The sequence below is a fragment of the Choloepus didactylus genome, chromosome 2 (genome assembly GCF_015220235.1).
Source record: "Choloepus didactylus isolate mChoDid1 chromosome 2, mChoDid1.pri, whole genome shotgun sequence".
Classification (NCBI taxonomy): domain Eukaryota; kingdom Metazoa; phylum Chordata; class Mammalia; order Pilosa; family Megalonychidae; genus Choloepus; species Choloepus didactylus.
In genome coordinates this window covers 16,686,944-16,707,978 of record NC_051308.1, presented here as the reverse complement: position 1 = coordinate 16,707,978, position 21,035 = coordinate 16,686,944, and positions in this window count along the sequence as shown.

Genomic DNA, 21,035 nt, shown 5'->3' with positions numbered 1-21,035 from the left:
GCAGGCCCCTCTGTCAGATTTAAGTGCCCTCAAATATAAAACATGCCAGAGAAGCTCCTGGTGTTAAATGGCTCGGACCTGAGGCTCCCACTTGGTCAAACACTATTATGCCCAGCTGTGCCAGTTTGGATGTATTATGTCCCCCCAAAACACCATGTTCTTTGATGCAACCTTGTGGGGGAAAATGTATTAGTGTTGATTAAGTTGGAATCCTTTGATTGAGTGTTTCCATGGAGATGTGACTCAATCAACTGTGGGCGAGAACTTTGATTGGATAATTTCCATGGAGGTGTTATCCCACCCATTCAGGATGGGTCTTAATTGAATCACTGGAGTCCTATAAAAGTGTTCACAGACAGAAGGAGGTGCTGTAGCCAAGAGAGGAACTTTGAAGGAAGCACAGGAGCTGAGAGTGGAGCAGGAGCCTGAGATCAGCAGATGCCAGCCATGTGCCTTCCCAGCTAACAGAGGTGTTCCAGATGCCATTGACCATTCTTCTGTGAAGGTACCCTGTTGTTGATGCTTTAGCTTGGACACTTTTATGGACTTAAGGCTGTAACTTTGTATCCAAATAAGCCCCCTTTATAAAATCCAGTCCACTTCTGGTGTTTTACATAACAGCAGCATTAGCAAACCAGAACAGCAGAACACATGTCTGCTCCAACAATAAGATAATTTTCCTGGATTTGAGCACAACCTCAAATGCTTCCTTAGAGTCCTGTAGTTGAATAGGCAACTTATGAGTGTCCATGAGAGAGCCATGATCTTAACGTTTAGCTCTACTCTAAAGGAGTAGAATGGCCGGCTGGTGCCAAAATACAGCTCAAAATTACAAAGCTATGCTGCTTCTGACGGGGGTGTGCAAAAAACGGGCTACAGTATTTCATAATGACATTTGAAGAATGGCAATAATTCACAACCTAAATGATCTATAGAAAGTTTAAGAAATAAAGACCGCTGTTCTTAAACCAAGTAAAGAAAGGACAGCTGCTGTTCTGGAGTCTCCCAAAGATTCCCACTGAACTCTTCTTTCAGAGCTCTTAGAACTCTCAGCCTTCAGCAATCTGATACTTTCTCAAAATTTCCACCTTTAAAAATTCCTGGAAGAATACTTCTGCCCCAAATTTCTGATACATGCACACCCTTTTATTGACTTAGATGGTGATCAGTCAAACCTCAGCTGCATGGAAAAATGAAACAGGCAGGTCAGGCAAGTGGTTTGTTACCAGAAGGCCATTAGGAACAAAAGGGGTGATAATAAGTGATTTATTGCGTACGTACGATTTATTGCATACTGTGACCTGTATTTTCATAAGTATTTTCTACACGTAGAATCTATATACTTCACTCTGTAACTCTATGAGGTAAGTACCATTTTCCTCATATTTCACAGGAGGAACTAGATGAAGAGTCTGAAATGGGATTTGTTCTATAGAAGAGGAAATTCTCAAAGTTGAGTTTCAGTTAAGCATGAAAATCAATGATGGTGGGCATTAAAATATGCTCAGAGCCAACTGTCTCTTGAGTTAAAGACTAGATACCTTGGGATTTGCAAAGAAGGGACAGCCAGGGGATCTGCCCTCAGGTATGTACAACTCTGAGGATTGACTTTGCACTTAGACAGTCCCTGTAGACAAGCCTGTAGATGATTTCCATTAACTTAAGAGTAATTCAAATAGGTATTTATCCACTGCCTGCTCAGTGTTCCTGCTCAGTGGTAGATGTTAAAGTGGACAAAAAATACGTCAACGCCTCCAATACTTAAGTGCTAGAGCTGGTAATTCCAAGCATAAGTGTTTATGGAGTTGAGGGCAGTGGCAGACCAGAGAAGTCCAGAAAGAAGGAGGGCGCTGGCCTTGCTTTGGGCTCTGAAAAATGGACAGGAAGTGAAGAATGGACAGGTTAGAAGAAGAGGGGTAAGAATATCATGAAAAGATGCTGGGGGGTGGAATGAAGTGTGATTTATGGAACACTGAGGAAACTGATCAGAGCATGTCACTGAGGCTGGGACTGAAGAGTGCGTCAGTTCCCAGCAACTTGCCTTTCAAATTCATTTAGAAATAAATCTGCAAGAGGAAGTCAGCTGGTCAATAGTGAGAAGGCCAAGGTTCAGAGTTGAATGGGCAGGTCCTTCCGTGTAACATTGTTCTCTTGGAACATTTTCTTCCAGGGCTGTGGCTGTGATATATATAAGTTGAGACTACACCAGCTCCTTCCATCTTCTCAATAAAAAATGAATGAGACAGTCCCTTAAAGAGACTGGAGATACTTGGTTGGGTTTAGAGAAAAGGGAGTTATAGGACGTGCCATTTGCAAATAAGCAAAATGGAATCCTACCTCATTTTCCTCAATCTCTACACTCATAGGGCATAGTTATTTGGTGGATAGTTGATGGGTTTGGAGACAACTTTTCATTATATTTCCAATGAAGAATGGATATACAAAAGCTGAATATACAGAAGTGAACTTTATCTCTGAAAGCCAGGCATGTAAGAATCCGGCTACACAAGAAACACCGATCACTTTTGGTTTGATTTTCATTTGTTGGGAATATTATCAATTACCATGTATATTTATTTTCAAACATTGCCTCATAGGATGACTTGCAACCTGCACCAAAGAAATCTACACCAAACAGGTACAACCTTTTATAGTTAGACATTGGGGCTTAAAGAATTTAAGGAGAAATGTGTGGTAAATCAAAGGGAAAACATTATACACCTTCTGCATCTCTGTATAGTGCAATTGTCTATACTAGCATTTTAAATACATATTTTAAATCCCATAAGCACAGATGCTTTCATACACGTACGTCTTAGGTTCTCCTGAGGGTTGCACCTTTTGTTGGATGTGTTTCACTTAATACTTATACACCATTTCATAATGTAGAATGGTGAGCAAGAACTGACAGTTTACAGGTAGATCTTGTTTCAAGTATAATTATCTTCTTAAAAGTTGTGTGTAAGTATAGCTTCTGTAAACCTAATCGTATTTTCAATAGAGTGGTAGAATTACCTACTTCTAGCCGTCTTGAAATATAACCCACCCCTTAATTACCAGGCTGATAAGCCCTTATTTCTGTATATTAGGATTTTCTAAAAGTGAGGTCATGTCGGTCCACTGAGCAGAAAGAGTCTGATGGCTCTCCTTGCCCCTTCCCCAAGTGCTTCTTGGCTTCTCATTTTCCTCTCCCCTGGGCATCATTCAACACTGTGAGCAGGGAAAAACAAGCTTGGGCACCAGAAGGCAGATGTGAGTGTGAAATATTCCTGCTGTTTAAGTGGGTTCTCAAATGAACATCTGTTAACTAGCTGTAGGTTTGGGACTGTGGGGCTGGTTTTACTGATATTCCCCTTCCCCCATCACAAACAAGGCAGGGAAAGAGTAATGACCCTGAGATATATTTCTTGCTGGGTGATGCTTTGCCTCACACCCATTGCCACCTCAGCTATAACTTACTCAGCCATTTAGGAGGTGGAAATCCCTGGTGCCATAGTGTTTGGTTCAAAGGAACACACACACACAAATGAACACAAACACACACACATACACACACACGGCAAGAGACATACACATAGCAAGAGACAAATGCATACCCAGGCTACTGTAAACCAAGGGCTTCTCTTTGCATAATACTGGCTGTGAAGGTTTGTTTACTCAAAAGGAAGAAACCCTGGGGATACATTTCTATGATAAATTCTGAAATCGACAATATGACTGCCATCATATGATAACACGGCAAGGTTTCTCCTTAACTCTTCCTGGACTGGACTCGTTTCCCCATTGAAATGTACTAAGGCCCTGCCTCTTTCCAAACAGAATTGGAAGCAAGCATTACTTGACTTAGTATCTTAAAATGACATAGTGATAGAATATAAACCTAACTTCCACAGCCTGACATATTACTCGGTAGACAAATTACCCTCTCAGCTAGAGAATCTTAGACCCAGAGAAGCCAAAGGCATGAATGCATTGGGGATGTAAGGGCCACTTGTCTAGAAACTTTTTGTTAGGTAATTAAAATCTCCCTGCTTACCTCACCCTCACCAAGAGTCATTCTTGAGCCCCTTTTGGGCATAGGGCACTGTTCTAGGTATGAGAACACAGTGAAGAATTGGACATGAGAAAGACAGAGACAAGTTTCTACAGTCGGCTTGGTACACTTTATGTAATGAGGAGGCCCATTATGAAGAGGCAGTTGTGCTGTGCAGATACAGAATACACCTTCCAGATTCCCTCTGCCTGGCGTTGACACTTACTCCACCAGCTACTAACCATATGCTCCATGGCAAATCATCTAATTTCCTGGAGCTTTATTCCCTGAATCTGAAAAATAGCACGGATAACAATATATATTGCCTAGTGCTCCTGTGAGGATTAAATGAAATGATTCATGTAAACTGGCTCACAGGGCACCTAACACATAATAAACCCTCCATGAGTGTTCAGGCCAACTGTTATGAAACAGTAAAGTCTCTTTGAAAGGTCCAATACACAATATAAAGGTAGGGTACCAGGGATGTATTATCCATGTTCACAACTGTAGATCTTTTATTGCTTATGCAATCCTTGTTGAGCATCCCTAATTCCACAGGTGGTGAATCTGAAATTCCTTCCGATGACTTCTCATTTCTGAGATTGGGGTAGGGTGGGAAGTGAGGAAGGGGGATGAAATTTACTTTCTCTGACTCTCAGACTCCACTTCCTCTTGCTGTCTCCAAGACACAAGATTAACACACTTTGTTCCCAACCACCACCACCACAATGGCAAAAATCCACCACACAAACCTTCATGAGATGAGCAGACTACTGAAGGCTCAGTGGGTCCTGGCAAGGCATCTATCTCCAGGTACTGAGCTCTCTGTCATCTTGTTGGTGCACGCACTCTCCTTCTTGCACTTCTGCTCCTCACCCCCTCTCTACATTTTGTCCCTGGAGCTCCAACTTCTTCTTGTTATATTGTGCAGAATAGTTTTCTTCAGAGGAATTCTCCTGATATTCTGTCTCCCCAACTGGATTGAAAAGCCTTCAAGTACAAAGGCGTGTTCTATATTCATCCTTTGTAGTACCTAGTCCCAGGCTAAGTCCACTGAGTTTGCAGAGGATGCTCAACATGCTTGTTGAACAGGATTCTCCTTTTGATGCCCTGTGCACAAAAAGAACTCAGGCACCATGCCTAGTACTTCTCATTAGTGCTAGAATGGTCTAATTTTCTCTCTGACCCAAATGTCATGTTAAATATCATTGCCAAATAAGAAAGCACAAATCACCACAGGCTACTCATCTATGGACACGATAAAGTTAAACTCAGCTCCTCCATTGGTTCAGAGTGAGAGAAGATTTGGAGAAGCTATGTGCCCTAATGAAACTTGGAGATAAAAGTGAGGTACAGACTTTCAACTGGTGTTTAAGCAAGTTTCCCAAGGCTTAGACACCAGAACTACCCTTCTCTGTGGTTCTGGTTTCAGTCCTTGGAAAAGCAGAGACCCCTCGTGGGCAGAGCTGCCAATAATGGAGCATTCCCATCTGCTGGAGGGACGTGGACTCCCACAGCATCTGCTGACCACTGGCCTGAGCAGCCATCTCCTCTCTGTTGCTGTTTAGCCAGGGCTTTGCCCCTGACTGGTGATATATAAGGTAGCATGGCAATGTTCAGATACAATCTCTTGGAAATTTGAATAAAAAACATCCAGCAAATGAGGAGCCGTTTGGCTATGGGAGCAAAAGTGGAGAATTTTTTTATATGAATACTTCTGTGTCAGGCAGAAGTGATCAGGATCTGCGACTGTGCAGGAGCCAAAAGGACCAGTCAGTAGAGAGAGAAGGAGCTTGTCAACAGAGCAAAGCACAGAAATCTGATTCAAGAGCACGCAGAGGCCCACAGGAGAGGGAGAAGAAAACAGAGAGAAGAATGGTCACTAGAGAAGGTTGTTCAGATGTCTTTCCGTTTCCCATTTCCCAGCCCATTCTCGTGCTTAGGGTAAATTCCGTTTGTCAATACAGGTAAATAGAAATAGCCTATTTCATAAGAAGTCCTAAGGAAGAAAGGAGCAAGGAAACTAACACTAGTTAAGGACCCGTAGTGCCTCATTCATACTTTACATGTTATCTGATTTCCTTATCCCAACGCTGTTCAGAAAAGAGAAGCACGATAATCTCCACTTAACAAAGGAGCAGCTGATACTCAGAAGGATGAAGCGCCTTGCCCATGACCACACGGCTGGTAGGTGGTGACACCAGAACTGGAACCAAGGCCGGTCTGATGGCAGAGTCTGTGTTTTACCCCTGGAACCACACTGTCCCTCTGGTACCTCCAAAGCTTCCTCCTTTTAGGATGCCCAACCCCAGGCCATTACTCTTTTCATCCAAAGAAGCAAGCTGGGGTTGGCAAGTGCTTTTAGCTGCTGCGGGAGGCTGACACGATGACATGCAACGTTGTCAGGCCTCTGGCTGCCGAGACAAGAGCAGACTTGCCCTTCTTTTTTCCATCCATGAAGTTCAGGTGGGGCAGAGCAGGGCAGAGTTTCAGCTGCACTTTGTCAGGCCAGTCAAGCCCGTCTTAGGGGTGAAGGGCCCCTCCCCAATTAAGCCTTGGCTCCAAGTTAAGCCGAAACACTCACCCTTCTTTAGCTCATCCTCAAAGGCACGAGGCCCCAGGACTCATTACTCATCCTTCCCAGAGTGGGAGGATTTCAGAGAGGCCAGCACCAAACCCAGAAGGCAAACATGCGTGTGGCTCTTGCATGATGTGTAGGGCTGGAGGGTAGGCAGGCGGTGAGCACCGCTGCAAGCCAATGGAGTTGACGCAGACAGTGAAGAAAAAGACAAGATAAAGGAGGAGGAGGAGTAACCAGATCAGGAGAAGGCAGCTGCGGAAAGGAGAAGAAAGAAGGAAGGGGAAAGTGTTCCCCAGGAAAGAAGAAATGCTGGACATTTCCCAGGGGCAGTTGGAGGGTGGAGAGGGACCCTCCCATGAGAACAAATTCAGAACTCTCTGGTCTTCTGTCCCGATATCATCACTCCTTATCCTCTTTGCTCCTTTTAAAGCCATTAGGAGGAGACTGATTTACACAGACTCTCCAAGGGAAAGAGGAAGACAGGTCAGTCAAACTTCAGTTTAGTGCCTTGTTAGAACACAATTCTCATCTCCATCCCCTCTGTTGCCATTTTTGCTTTGTTTTGCTAACTCAAGATCTTTGCTAGGAGTGCCTGTCAATTAGTGACTAGGTTTTGAAAAGCTTATCGAGTTTTTAAAAAATTTCACCATAACCGTCAAAGCGTGAATTGAAATAAAGCTAACATTACCCCACTCCTTTTCACCACCCTCCCCCTTTTTTTCGTCTTAACAAACCAAAGGAGAGCTGTGGTTTCTTTCCCAGAACTGCTTAATGCCACACCAGCACAGACATTTAAATGTGCAATGCTTCCTCCATCATTTGCATCTTAATGTTCCAAACCAACAATCACGAAGCCTTGTGTGAAAAAATAAAGAAGGATTTAGAGAAATTTGGGCTAATTCTAAACCTTGATGAATTATACCTAACTATAGAAGCTTAGTGATGAGGCTTTAAAAAAATAAAAATACGAAAAAACGGAAATCAATTTACCGCTTGTGAAGGTGCCAGATGGGAGTTGAACCAAATACTGACATTTTCTTTAGCCACAGTTTAGAAATTACAGGGGGAAAAAAAATAACAACTCTGATTCATAGCATGCATGATCCTGCCTCCACTCAGTTTTTCCTTGGATTTTTTATGCTTGCTGTCAACATCACCAAATTCATGGATTCATTCATTCACTCAGTCATTCACAAATACTGAGCACCTACTGTGTGTGAGGCGCTGAGCCAGACACCGTCAAGGCTCAGACCTCTGCCCTGGGAGGTGTTTCTAATTGTGCACAAAGGCCCAGGTCTCCTGTAGCGGCCTGCTCTGCTCCCAGGGCACCTGCCTGTCACTGCCAGGCCTTACCAGCCACGGCCACGGCTCAGCCAGACCTCAGGCTCTGCTGGTTCTGCTGTGTCTGAGGGGTGTCACGGCCCCTCCTGGGGGACCAGGACTTCTAGTTCCTAGTTCTGCACTGGGCTCCGCTGTTTCTGTCAGGCCCTGGCTCCTGCAGGTGCAGCTGATCCCCTGGAGCCCTTGCAGTGCCACAACGGGGGCAGTCCATGGTGATGAGAGGGAGAATCCCCTTCTCTCCTTTGTTTACGCCCTGGAAGAAGGGTCCTGAGGGTGCTATTTGTGCCCCATGTGGATTTTTGGGGGTGGGGTGGGGGGTTAAGTGGGAGTGAAGTCCATTCTGTATTTATTCATGGCTACTATTAGTAACTCTCCAGCTCAGACATGGGCCAGTGATGGCTGAGGTGGAGACAAACCCGAGTTAAGGATACTATACCATACTTGGAATTGCCCTCTTCTCCCTCCCAGATGTCAGGGTTCCTTGCTGGGCCAAGATCACTGTGCCTGGCTTCTTCTTCCATTTAAATGGGGTTTCATTTTCCTAGAAGTCCTCAGGCCCCACAGACAGGCAACTGACAGGCCTGGCCCATCTGGTCACCAGCTCGCTAAGTTTTAAGATTTTCCTGGTGACCAGAACTTATTTTCAAGGCACTCTTCCTCCCCAGCTGTAGATGTTATCTGTTGGTCTTAGAAGCATGGAGGGCTCCTTAGCCCAAGATTTGTGCATTATCAATCAGGACATTAGAATTGCTGCAGATCCATTTTGATTTCCTTCTCCTCAGAAAATGGGTCTTTACTTCAAGGATGGCTATTAATAAATAAATGGAAAATAATAAGTGTTGGAGAAGATGCAAAGAAATTGGTACTTTAGTGCAATATTAGTGGGAATGTAAAATGGTGCAGCCACTGTGAAAAGCATTAGGGCCATTTCTCAGAAAGTCAAATATAGAATTACCATATGACCCGGAAATTCCACTTCTAGATATATACTCAAAGAAAGTGAAAACAGGGTTTCAAATAGATACTTGTACATGAATATTTATAGCAGCATTATTCACAATGGCGGTAAATTGGAAACAACCAAAACGTCCATTAATAAAAGAATGTATAAACAAAATGTGGTACACAAGGGAATATTATTTGGCCGTAAGAAAGAATGAAGTTCTGAGACAGGCTGCCAACGTAGAAGAACCTTGAAAACATAATGCCCAGTGAAATAAGCAAGGCACATAAGGGCAAATGTATGATATCACTTACGAGAGATGACTAGAAACAGCAAATTCACAGATACAGAAAGCAGATTAGAGGTTACCGGGGAGTTGGGGAGGGGAGAAGGAGGAGTGTTTGTAAAAAGAATAAATAAATAAATAAAATCTTCCAGGAAAAAAAAAAAATTGTGTCTCTGACCTTAAACTCCTTATTTGATGGCTTATTTGTTTGAACCATTTTGAAAACAAATCCTTGACATTTCCATGTCCTGGCCACCTGGCAGTACTCTTTGTTCCATTATTTAGATGAATGAATGGAAACACAGGCATGTTAAATAATGTATGCAAGGTCCAAAAACAGCAAACGGGTGACAGATATCCAAAGCAGAACAAATCTCCTAGTCACCTGTTATAGATGTTTTCCAATTATGGTTGCCAGATTTAACAAAAAGTAAAAAAATAAAAAACAAAAAACAGGACATCCAGTTAAATTTGAGTGTCAGATAAACAGAAAATGATTTTTTAGTGTAAGTATATCCCAATTATTGCGTGGGGCACATTTATACTAATACAAAAAAAAAAAAAATCATGTGTTTATCTGACATTCAAATTTAATTGGGTATCCTGTATTTTATCTGGCAACTCTACTTCCAAGGGCAAGTCTTAACTTGTCCTCCCTGAATAAAATTGCTGCTTTCCATTGAGTTCTACTTTTGTATGTTAGGAAACTAGTAAAGTTTAGGGAAATAATATTGACCTTTAAAATTGAAGAAAGAAATTTCACATCGTCTTTATAGACATGCTAAATTTTCCCTCTGACAATTTTAGTCCTGAATGTATATTTTGGCCTGTTCTCTATCCCCTCCCTACGCCACACTATTTATATTGCAAATATGTAGTTTCCCCTTGGTTTATAAATAGAATAACTTGGTTTTTCTCCACCCAGAGGTATCACTGCTAAGTTGTCCTCCTGGTCTGTGTATTCTATGAGATGAGACGTTAACTTTAGCAAGAACTAATCTTCACTCTCAGGCAGAAAGAAGCAAGATCGATATACTCAGCTCTGTTTAAACCAGCTGGTTTGACATATCACGGCAGCGCTTTATCGAGCCTGTGACGCTTTGGCTTGGGAACAGAGCGGATTGTTATTTTGGGCCAAACTTCCCCTAGAGTCCTCTGCCAGTGAGAGTCTGCCACAGACTGGAACACAGTCCCTGGGAGCAGAGACGCTGGCCGACGTGACTGAATCAGGAGACACCCACAGCCGGCCCAAGCTGTCAGCCACACACCCCGGGGAGAAAGTGCCCACACGAAACGCGGCCACGCACAGGCCCATCTCTCCAGCACCCCTTCCACTGGCCGGATGGGAGCTGCCTGCAAATCTGGAAACAGGAGTTCCATAGCAAGCAAGATACAACCCCAAACATATTTTTTTTTTTCAATTTTTTATTGTGGTAATACATACAACACAAAATTTCCCATTTTAACCACTTCCATGTGTAACATTCGGTGACATTAATCACTTCACAATGTTGTGCTACCATCACCACCATCCGTTACCAAAACTTTTCATCACCCCAGTCAAAAACCCTTTACCTTTCAAACAATAACTCCTCATTCTCCCTAACCCCAACCAACCCCTTGTAATCTATAATCTTCTTTCTGTCTTTATGAATTTTCTCATTCTTAGTGTTTCATATTAGTGTAGTCATACAACACTTATCCTTTTATATATGGCTTATTTCACTCAACACGATGTCTTCAAGGTCCATCCAGGTTGTAGCATGGATCAGGAAGTCATTCCCATTTCCAGCTGAATAATGCGGTGGTGTTTGGATATACCGCATTTTGTTTATCCAATTTATCCATTCATCAGTTCGTGGACATGTGTGTTGCTTCTGCCTTTTAGTATCTGCGAATAATGCTTCTTTGAATGCTGTTGTGTAAGTATCTGTTTGTATCCCCGTTTTCAATTCTTTGACTCCAAGCATCTTTTAGCACACCCATACTTCCACTTCCCAGCTGGAACATGGTGTTACAGACCTATGCATGGAAGATGGGGCTTGTCTCTGTTACTTCTTGTCATCCATGCAGTACAATAAGTAGAGCCATGAGAAAACCTGGCAACCAGGGTCATGCTTCCTGTCCTTCTCAACCAAGGATCCCAGAGAAATTAAGCCCTAATGCCCTCAGGTGTGCAGTGTATTGACTTCTCTCCTAGGTATCTATTGCCAGCCATGTACTAGTCTTGGGAAAATTGAGAAAATACTCAAACAATTTTCCATAGGGGCTTAATTCTCCTTTAGAAGGCCTGCCAGGTGGCAGAAGGCTGAGACAGCTTGCTAGGCTCTATGCCCTGATTCAAATATCCTGTATGTTCCTATGATAGCCGGGAAAATGGCAGGTGGATGGCACCTGGGAAACTCTTTAACTCCAGGCAGAGGAAGGTAATGCAACATAGAGCCTTCCCTTGGGCTGTTCTTCAACATGTGGCCAGATTTAAACCATGCAATCACTTTCTCTCTTAATAGCTAGTGTTATTTGGAATGACCTGGACCTTTGTAATTTGACCACAGATAAGACCCCTTTAAAAATGGCGTCCTGGGATTTGCAGGCCAGCTGATGCTATAACGAATCTCTGAGAAGTGGTGTTCCCAATATATCTGTTGAAAGCTAGATACAGTCTTAGACCTAATAAAGTTAATAACCTATGTCTATTTGTAACCACAGGGATGAAAAGAAGTTCACCTCCCCCAGGGCCAGGGAAAAGGGAACATTTTCCAGGCCTTTGGCTTGTAGTCTGTGAGAAGCTGCTAACCTGAGCCTCAGCCTGGTTTCCCACAGTCTGAAAATATTTTCTGCACTTGATCGACTTGGCTGACATTTGCAAGCCAAAAAGTGAGCCTTTGAATCTTATCTCCTTTGGTATCCTAATGACACAAACAAACAAGCAAACAAAAATCCACGAAAACAGCTGTGAGTTCTGGCTGTCTATTTGCAGGAGTGGAGAATAAGAGAGTAAAGACCCCACAAGATTATGCCATTTGTTGAGCTCAGGGTTTAGGCACCTGCCCCCAAACCTGCCTTCGGTTTTCTACAATACTACACATGGGCTTTCTTCACTGGTGATTTCTAGACATGGTGGTTTGAAAATTGCTAACTTATATCATCCTCCGAATGACTCCGAAGCAACAAGACTTGCGTGGCTCCTGGGAGGTGCCGGACTTGCTGAATGCCCATGTTGGACCCTGGCCCTGGCCTTGCTGATAAAACTGTGGACAGCGGCGACAACAAAGGACTGTGCCAATCATTTACTGCCCAGGAGGGGGTGTCCCTGATATGTCCTGGGATAAGTATTTGTAACAAGCTTCAAAGTCATGGGAAATTAGCTCTCAGCAGAAAGGGAACCTGGTTAAGTCCCCCTGATGTCCATTTCTCTGGGTCATTGCATTACCATTAAGCCCCAAAGATGGGTCACAGGTGGCAGGACCTGAGCTGGATTCCTGGAGGATTTGGGGCTACCACCTCAACCATGTGCTTGAATCCAGAAAGTAGGTGGGATTGGGAAAGCCAATATATATATACCAATATATATACTAATCCTAGAAATGTTCACCCAGAAGTGTGAGTCTGGGACCCTCTAAATGAGGCTGTCATGCTGGCATTGGTGCAGGTGCAGGGTAAATAATGCTTGAAGAACAATGAGGAGGGGACTGGGTAGGGATAGCACAGATTATCTGTGTGCTGTTTTCTTTCATGGTGATATATTTGTGCTCTTTTATACTGGCAAAACACTAAATAGAACTCTGGTTTATTTTTCATAATTCAGAGTCGAGGTCACATACTTTTAAGACTTCTGTCATTTCTGACAGTTCAAAGCATTTTTTTCCCTTTGAAAGTTCGGGGGGACTGTCACCCCTCTCCCCCAGGCTGTATTTTGCCTGGCGGTTTAACTGGAAACATAGGCATAATTGGGTGGCGAAAGTATCTCTCTCCAGAAGCAAAAGCCTAATAGGAGTGATGGATGGGGTGGGGGCCTTTTGTGGCCAGGAAGGCTATATTATTCTATAGAGCTGGGGAAAGAGCTGCCCCACAAATATTTCCTGTAGCATTTATTTAATGGAACCTGAAATTCCGTCATTAATAATGCAGCCCCACGTGCTCACCAATACCCTCTGTGTGAGGGGAAGCCTTTCTAACATGCAAATACTTATGGGAGGCACAATACACTTATGCATTTAGAATGAACAGTTCTGTTTGAAATACCATTTTCTCATTCTTCTTTCTTCAAGGGCATCTTGAGAATAATACGAGAAAAATGAGGCTTGCCACTGGTATCCTTTAACCTCACCATCCAATGTGTGAGTTTGTTGAATCATTCTACCTTGGTGGGCCCCAGTTTCTGCTCACTCAGTGCATTTAACAGGCTCACAAACATGCATTAAACAAGCAGTGAACATGCAATTTTGTTTTGTGAGCAAATATATTAGATTAAAAAAAGAAAAGAAAAAGGAAGCAGTAGGAGCCTGGGCTCACTGACACCCTGTTACAGCATTTAGTGGGGTAACTTCTAAGTCTTAATGACTTCAGGGCTTGCTCGGGACCGGGTCCTTCACACCCTATGGAAATCCAGCAAGGCTGAAATCTAGTTGACAATTTTCAGAAAAAATTTCTCCACTCCTAAGAAAGTAAATAAAACATAGAAACTGCAAAAACATAGAAATCAATGATCATTACAGAGCACAGATTCTGTCCTAGAAAGAGGACTGGCCTTAGCGTAGGAAGACACGGGTTCGAGGCTCAGTTCTGCCACTTGATACTGACGTGGAAGTCACTTGGAGTATCTAAACTTTGATTTTTATATTTTGTAAAAATAGGGCTGTAAAATATCCCAAAATCCAGACTTGTAAAACTTAAATGTTTTTATAAATTGTTAAGCTCTATGGAAACGTAAGATGTTACTGTCATCATTCCCTGATAACTCGATTTTTGTCAGAGTTTGACTTGACTGCTCAGGACATTCATGATTCTTTCCTGCGAAGTGTTGGGGTGGTGCCTGACCAAGTAGCTTGGACCCCTGACCTCAGGTAGCTTCCCACTGGCAAGGCCGCTGAGAGTGGGGGGCGTCTCAGTTCCTGGCAAAAACTACCTGCTATCTTTTCTGTGTCAGGCCGTCCCCTTCAGCCCTGAGCTCTGCTGTACTCAGGATCTCTACACTGGAGTTACCTTGGCCTCCTAGATTATTTCCCAGACTGCAAATTCATGAATGAGAAAGGGCATTATCTAATTTGTCCTAGATTTAGTCTTGAGCTTAAAGTCATCTTGCTAATACCGGTGGATCTCAAACTTGAGTGTGCACCAAAATTGCTTGGAGGGCTTGTTCAACCACAGGTGGCTGGGCCCATCCTTTGAGTTTCTGATTCAGTAGGTGTTGGGTAAGGCCCAAGAATTTGAATTTCTAACAGGTTCCCAGATGCTGCTAATGCAGCTGATCTGGAGGCCAGTGTGAGAACACTCTCTTACACTGAACTTGAAGTTATTTCTTTCAGATTTTTGGGGGTGGGGTGGGGTAGGGGTGTGGAATTCATTATGAGTATTGAGTTCCTAGAAATCCTGTTATTACTTCTGCTTGACTCTCTGTAATCTATTTACTAGATTTAACAATCTATTGTTAAACCCTGGGATGAAATTTGGCATCTTAATCTATTGTTCTTGTTTAGCTTTCAGGCCATTCTTCTCTATGGGCGAAGACATCTTACCCCAAACAAGAAAGCAAAGATCTACTTTCCTCCCCATTTCAAATGCCCATATTCCTAGTGGAACAGATCTTGAATTCTTGTTCCAGCTCTCAAGATGACTCAAGTTATTTTTTTTAATACATCTTTTATTGTGAAATTTAACATATTTCAGCTTTTTTTTTTTAAATAGAAAGTCTGTATTTATATGGAAAAGAAATCTGCATCTAGTTTTGCTTTTTAGACCCATAAGAATAAGAACTTTCCCTTTTCACTATGGTGGCTCTTCACATATTAGAAGACCACTCAAATCTTCTCTTCTCTAGGTCAAACACATTTGCATAAAATTCTCCTATACCAGCAGCAGGAGTATTTTTCACCATCATGATTACTGTTCTCTGTGCAGTGGCATTTAGGAGGAACATTTTTCAATCTCCTTCTTATAACATAGTACTCAGAGTTGAATATCATGCTCCTGATACAGACAAATCAATCCAGAATGGACTCCATACATGCATTAATCTGGGCTGAAACCTCATTAGGTTTTTCCTAATATCACACTACTACCTCATACTGAGCTTCTCACCCAATCTAAGCCAATGGTTACATCATTAACCCACCAGAGCATCACGTCCAAATCTAAGTTCACTGGGTCAGTGTTGACCATACCAAAGAAAGAGATTTTCTAGATGAGACTGAGATTACGGGGAGGGTATGAGCATCATCCTCACCATTGACTTTAGGATGATCTGGTCCTGGATGGTCTTCAAGCCCTTAGATGCAAGCAAAGGCTTAATTTACCTTTGACCAAAACCCTTTGCAAAGAATCTATCACCACATCTTGCCTTTGGAGCTCATGGTTATAGGGTTTGGCTTGAGTGGCTAAAAGTCATGCCACAATAATAAGAAGGAGAGTTCCTGCTTGCTCCAGTCATCAGGAAGCCAGTTCTAAATGGCCAGCCAGAGACAGGAATGGAAGAAAAAAAGCATCAGGTTCTCAAGGGCAGCCGAGGTTGTAAAGTTCCAGTGTCTGCAATCAATTTCCCTTTAAATATCACAATATCACATGATCACCATCTTCAGGAAGGCTGAATTAACTCATTGCATTTTTCCAAGTTTTTCTTTATCTCTGCTGCTTGGCCCTTTATCTCCATTCAGCAAAGATCTGAAGAAGTATTCTAGTATTAAGGTAAACTTACTTATCCGACTTCCTTAGGTAAAGACACAATTCGGCGGCTAATCTCAACCAGCTGTATTACTAATTATATAGATCACCTAGTACAAGCAGCTTCATTTCTTTGGGCCAGTTTACTTACCTGTAAAATAAAATGATTAAACTGAATCATTTATTAACTTCCCTCTACCTCTAATATTTGATGAGTCTACTTGGGCCCCAGGATTTGAGTTTCTGAGAGCCAAACTCACAAAAATTCTGAATGTCGCTCTCTTGTGATACTAATGTGTGGAGGGACCCACTCTCTATCAGCAGCTTCGTTGATTTTTTGGAAGAGTTGATGACACCACATGACCGGCCACATCTTCAGCATTGAGATTAAGCCCTGCTTGCAGCCTACTGACTGTCACTGGCCACTCTTGGAATTTGGCTACCATGGCAGGACATGAAACTGCCTTATGTAATATTGCTCTTGCTCCTTCAATGGTTACAGATCCTAGACAGGTCTACCATACCAGATAATCTATGCAGAAATTGGAACTTGTGCATACTTTCTTTCTTGAGTGTCTGTGGCCAGGTTTTTCATAGAGGTGACTGCAAGTTAGAGCATAACTTCTCCATGTTAGTTCTCAGGTGAGTGCAGCCCCTTAGCACAGCATTTGCTGAAAAGGATATCGCTATATGATGATTTAATGCAATTTCCCACTTATTTACATAATATCAAGCAAGCAGTGAACTGAATAGGCCAAACAAACATTGGCTTTCTCTATTCTTAGCCTGGCCTGGGTGGTTCTGCTCATTGTATTGCACACTTTCTAATTGCTCTAAGTCAACAGTTATTCTGTAAATAATCATCCGTAATTTAGTTGCCTGATTGCACCAGTAGTTTCTTTGTGAGACAAGGACAATCTTGATCCCATCTGTAAGGGTAAGGGCACGGGAAGGTACAGACTCTGGTGACTGGTATGGCTGAGTGGCCAAGCAAGCTGAGTTGTAAGCCCTGATGTTTGCTCAACTGCCAAGGTTATAGTCTAGGGGTCAGATCCAGACCAGTCACTGAGACCCTTATCCAGCTCCCCATGGGTCCTTCCATATGAAGACCATGTGGTGGGTCATGGCACATGAGGGTCCATAGGAAACCATCACTGGGCTTATTCAGAGATTGTAATGCTATTGGCTTTATCTTTTAAGAAGTAGCATGATGAATCAGAATGCTCAATGGTAGACATCAAACCATTTTAAATTATGTTTCTATTAGGTTTCTTGCTGCAGATCCATTTTTAAAACATTTTAATTCTGTGAAAATGGATTATCTGCAAATGGCAAACTGTTAACTAAAACAATGTTCCTCAGACCATCTACGTCAGAATCTCCTGGGGTACTCATAAAAAAAAGCAGATTTTAGTCCCCAATCTTAGACCTTCTGATTCAAAATTTTATGGCACAGTAATCTGCCTTATAGGCAGGCTTCTCAGGTGATTCTCATATACATCAGAACTTGAGAATCACTAAATTCGCATATTTGACCCCATCTCCTGATCTTTCTGAATAACAAAAGGATTTAGTGTACCTAGAATGTAATAAATTTATCAAATAAAAAAGTTTTTGAACAGATGAATAACAAAAACTATTCTTCTTGGAGAATCACCAAACGGAGGTCTGCTGGTTTGAATCTATTATGAACCCCAGAAAAGCTATGTTATTTTAATCTAATCTTGGGGGAGCAGACCTACTGTGGATAGGATCTTTTTTTTTTTTGGCCATGGTCATGGGTTTTATTTATTTATTTATTTTTTAATCTTCATTTTATTGAGATATATTCACATACCACGCAGTCATACAAAACAAATAATACTTTCGATTGTTTACAATACCATTACATAGTGGTACATTCATCACCCAAATCAATCCCTGACACCTTCATTGGCACACACACAAAAATAACGGATAGGATCTTTTGATTAGGTTGTTTCCATGGAGATGTGACCCACTCAATTATAGGTGGGACATTTTGATTAGATTATTTCCATGGAGATGTGACCCCACCCATTCAAGGTGGGTCTTAATTAGTTTACTGGAGAGATCTAAGAGAGATCACAGATAGAAAGAAATCAGAGACACTTAGAGAAAAAATGCCGAGAGACATTTTGGAGACAGCAGTGAAACCAGAACCAGGAGAGAAGCTAAGAGATGAAATCCAGAGTTTGCCCCAGAGAAGTTAAGAGAGGACCCCCAGACATTTAGAGAGAAATGCCCCAGGGAGAATCAAGCAAGAACACATAGAAGCTGAGGGAGAGAAGCTAATACAGAAGCCCAGAGACATTTTGGAGAAATCCATGGAAACCAGAAGCTAACTCTGGGAGAGGCCCAGCAGACTCCAGCCATGTGCCTTCGCATGTGTCAGAGGAACCCCAGATGCCATCGGCCTTTCTTCAGAGAAAGTATTGTCCTATTGGTGCCTTACGTGGGACATTTTCATGGCTTTAGAACTGTAAATTTGTGAACTAATAAACCCCCATTGTAAAAGCCAATCTATTTCTGGTATTTTGCATTTCTGCAGCTTTAGCCAACCAAAACAGGAGGATAAATTGACCTGGTGAAAACTTTTATTATACCAACTCTTTGAAAACCAATCATTGGTTTGAGAAAGACATTTTAGTATTTCTCTTTGGGTCCCTAAACAGCTTTATTAAGCCAGCCCCACTGACTCCTAAAGCTGAGAGTTCCAGCAACTTGGAGTGTTGGTGTGTGTGGGTGAGGGTGCAGGGGCTGCAAGGGGGAGAAGGTGTCTGGGTGTACGTGTGTGTACAGAAGGCAACCGGCAGCTGGGGTGCAGCACAGAGAGGGCCACCAAATGAATCTCTAGATCTAGAAGCTACAGCTACTCTCACCAGGAAAGATGGAGACGGAAGCCCACGGCAGGGAAGGAGGAAGTGACAGCCTGGGAAATGGCTGTCAGTCCTGAGCCACAGCTAGCCATGACAGGTTTTCCTGCTGAACTTGAGGGTTGAGCAGGTTGAGAATCTGACAGGAACTCGATCTCTCTGAGGTCAAAGATGATTTCTGTCAGATGGCTCTCTCAGGGGGAAACAAACTCTAAACAACTGTTTAATCTATTGCCTCAATCATTTGACAGGTTAATCACAATGGAATCTGAAGTTTGTTGATGGCCAATGAGTCAGCATCTTTTTTTTTTCCAGCTTATAAGACAGCAACTCTTGTCAAGGCCCCAGGCTCATGAAGGTAATGCAACAACCCATGAAATTTATTTTGGGTCTAGGAGGTGAGAGAGTTGCCAGTAGGGCCAAAGTCTGATAAAGAAGAATGGAGGTTTGTTTCTGGTCTGACATCACACACGGTGTCAGCACATTGGGAGAAGACTGGAAGGGGGGGTGCTCAGAAGTCTGGGACTGCTGAATAAATCATCCTGTTTGGATCTTTTTATATTCTTTCTGTTTTCCAAGTCAGGTTCTGAGCAAGTTATATTGCTAGGCTTGGGTTATGAAGAGGTCATAAACTGAGTTTTTATCAAGTGTGTGTAAGTGTGTGTGTGTGTGTGTGTGTGCGTGTGTTTCTTCAATATGGTACTCTTAGTTTTCCTGGTCTATGTTAGAAAATGCTTAGAAATTGCCCAAGGCTGTGCCAGAAGGGAAGAAGATGTTTGGGTCTTTGAATCAGAAGTGAGAAGTCAGAGAAGCTGAGAAAAGAATATTTGATTTAATCAGTTTAGAAACCAAATCCAGTACCAATACGTCTGGGTTTCTAAGCCTGTTTGTCCCCAGGCTCCAAGCCATGACCCAGTATGTCTCCATGCATTCTGCCGGAGCAGGCTGTTAGAGGGTGGAATCAGACAGAGCTTTCTCTTTACCGGAGACTCCAGTTCTCCCCAGCACCACCAAGGACTCAGCTGTATGGAAGGCCTTTCTCAACTCTTCTTGTCCTGGAAGCTTCTGTTCATACTGAGGACTTCTGCAAGCTAGGGCAATTATTGGAGGTTTGTGGGTGTCAGCAGGGCAGAGAAAGAGTTTCCTTTCAGATAAGAGACTAATCTCAGTTTTTTCACTCTTGGATGAAAAGCAAGGAAACAGAGGTGCATTTGTTGCACAATCCAAGCTCTTTTTTGTTAAAGAGAAAAACCCCTACCCTCACCTTCCTTTACCCTCGGTGTTTCTGACGTCTGCCAGCTGCCACGCCTCCCTGCAACCAGTGGAAACTAGGGGGTGGCTGTTGGCCTGGTTCTGTCCCTGCACTTGATGTGCTCCAGGGAGCAATTGGCCCTGGGGCTGGCAGCCCACCTGACCTCCTTGTATTACCTGCTGTCTGTCACTTGTCACTGGGTGAGTCTGGCTGCAATCAATTTACGCAGGCTCCTGTGGGAACATGTACCGTAACTTATCATGCTGAAGCCTGTCAGAAGTCTGAGGCGTTCGGAGCAAACGTTTGCTTTGTGCAGACTGCTATACAGAGAGCTTGATGTTGCCGTCTCAGCAGAGTATACACCACAAAGGACATCACTGAGAGAAAGTGTGTTTTCTGGAAGCCCAGGAGCTGTTATTAGAAGCATGGCCTTTGTTTGATAATAATTCAGGGCACATAATATGAATAATTAAACCGGAAGGACCTCCTGGGGCTTAATGCTAGGTTTGGGGTCAGGAGAAGGACATGCCTCTTTCTTTTCACAGGAGTCCTAAATTCATTTCCTGAAACCTTCTCCTTCTACGGATCACAAAAGGTTCCGTTAAAGAGTTGCTGTCAGGTTGAAATGGAAGGAACCCAGATTATCATGACATTTCCCCAGCAGATCCGCATAAGCCTTGGTCTTTCCTTTCCAGCAAATTGCCATTATGAATAATTTACCAAATACAAATAAGCTGGCTGTGTTGCCCACCTCATCTAAAACCCATAGCCCAAAGTACCAGAAGTACTCTGATCCTCTGCACCAATCAGGTCACCTGGCATG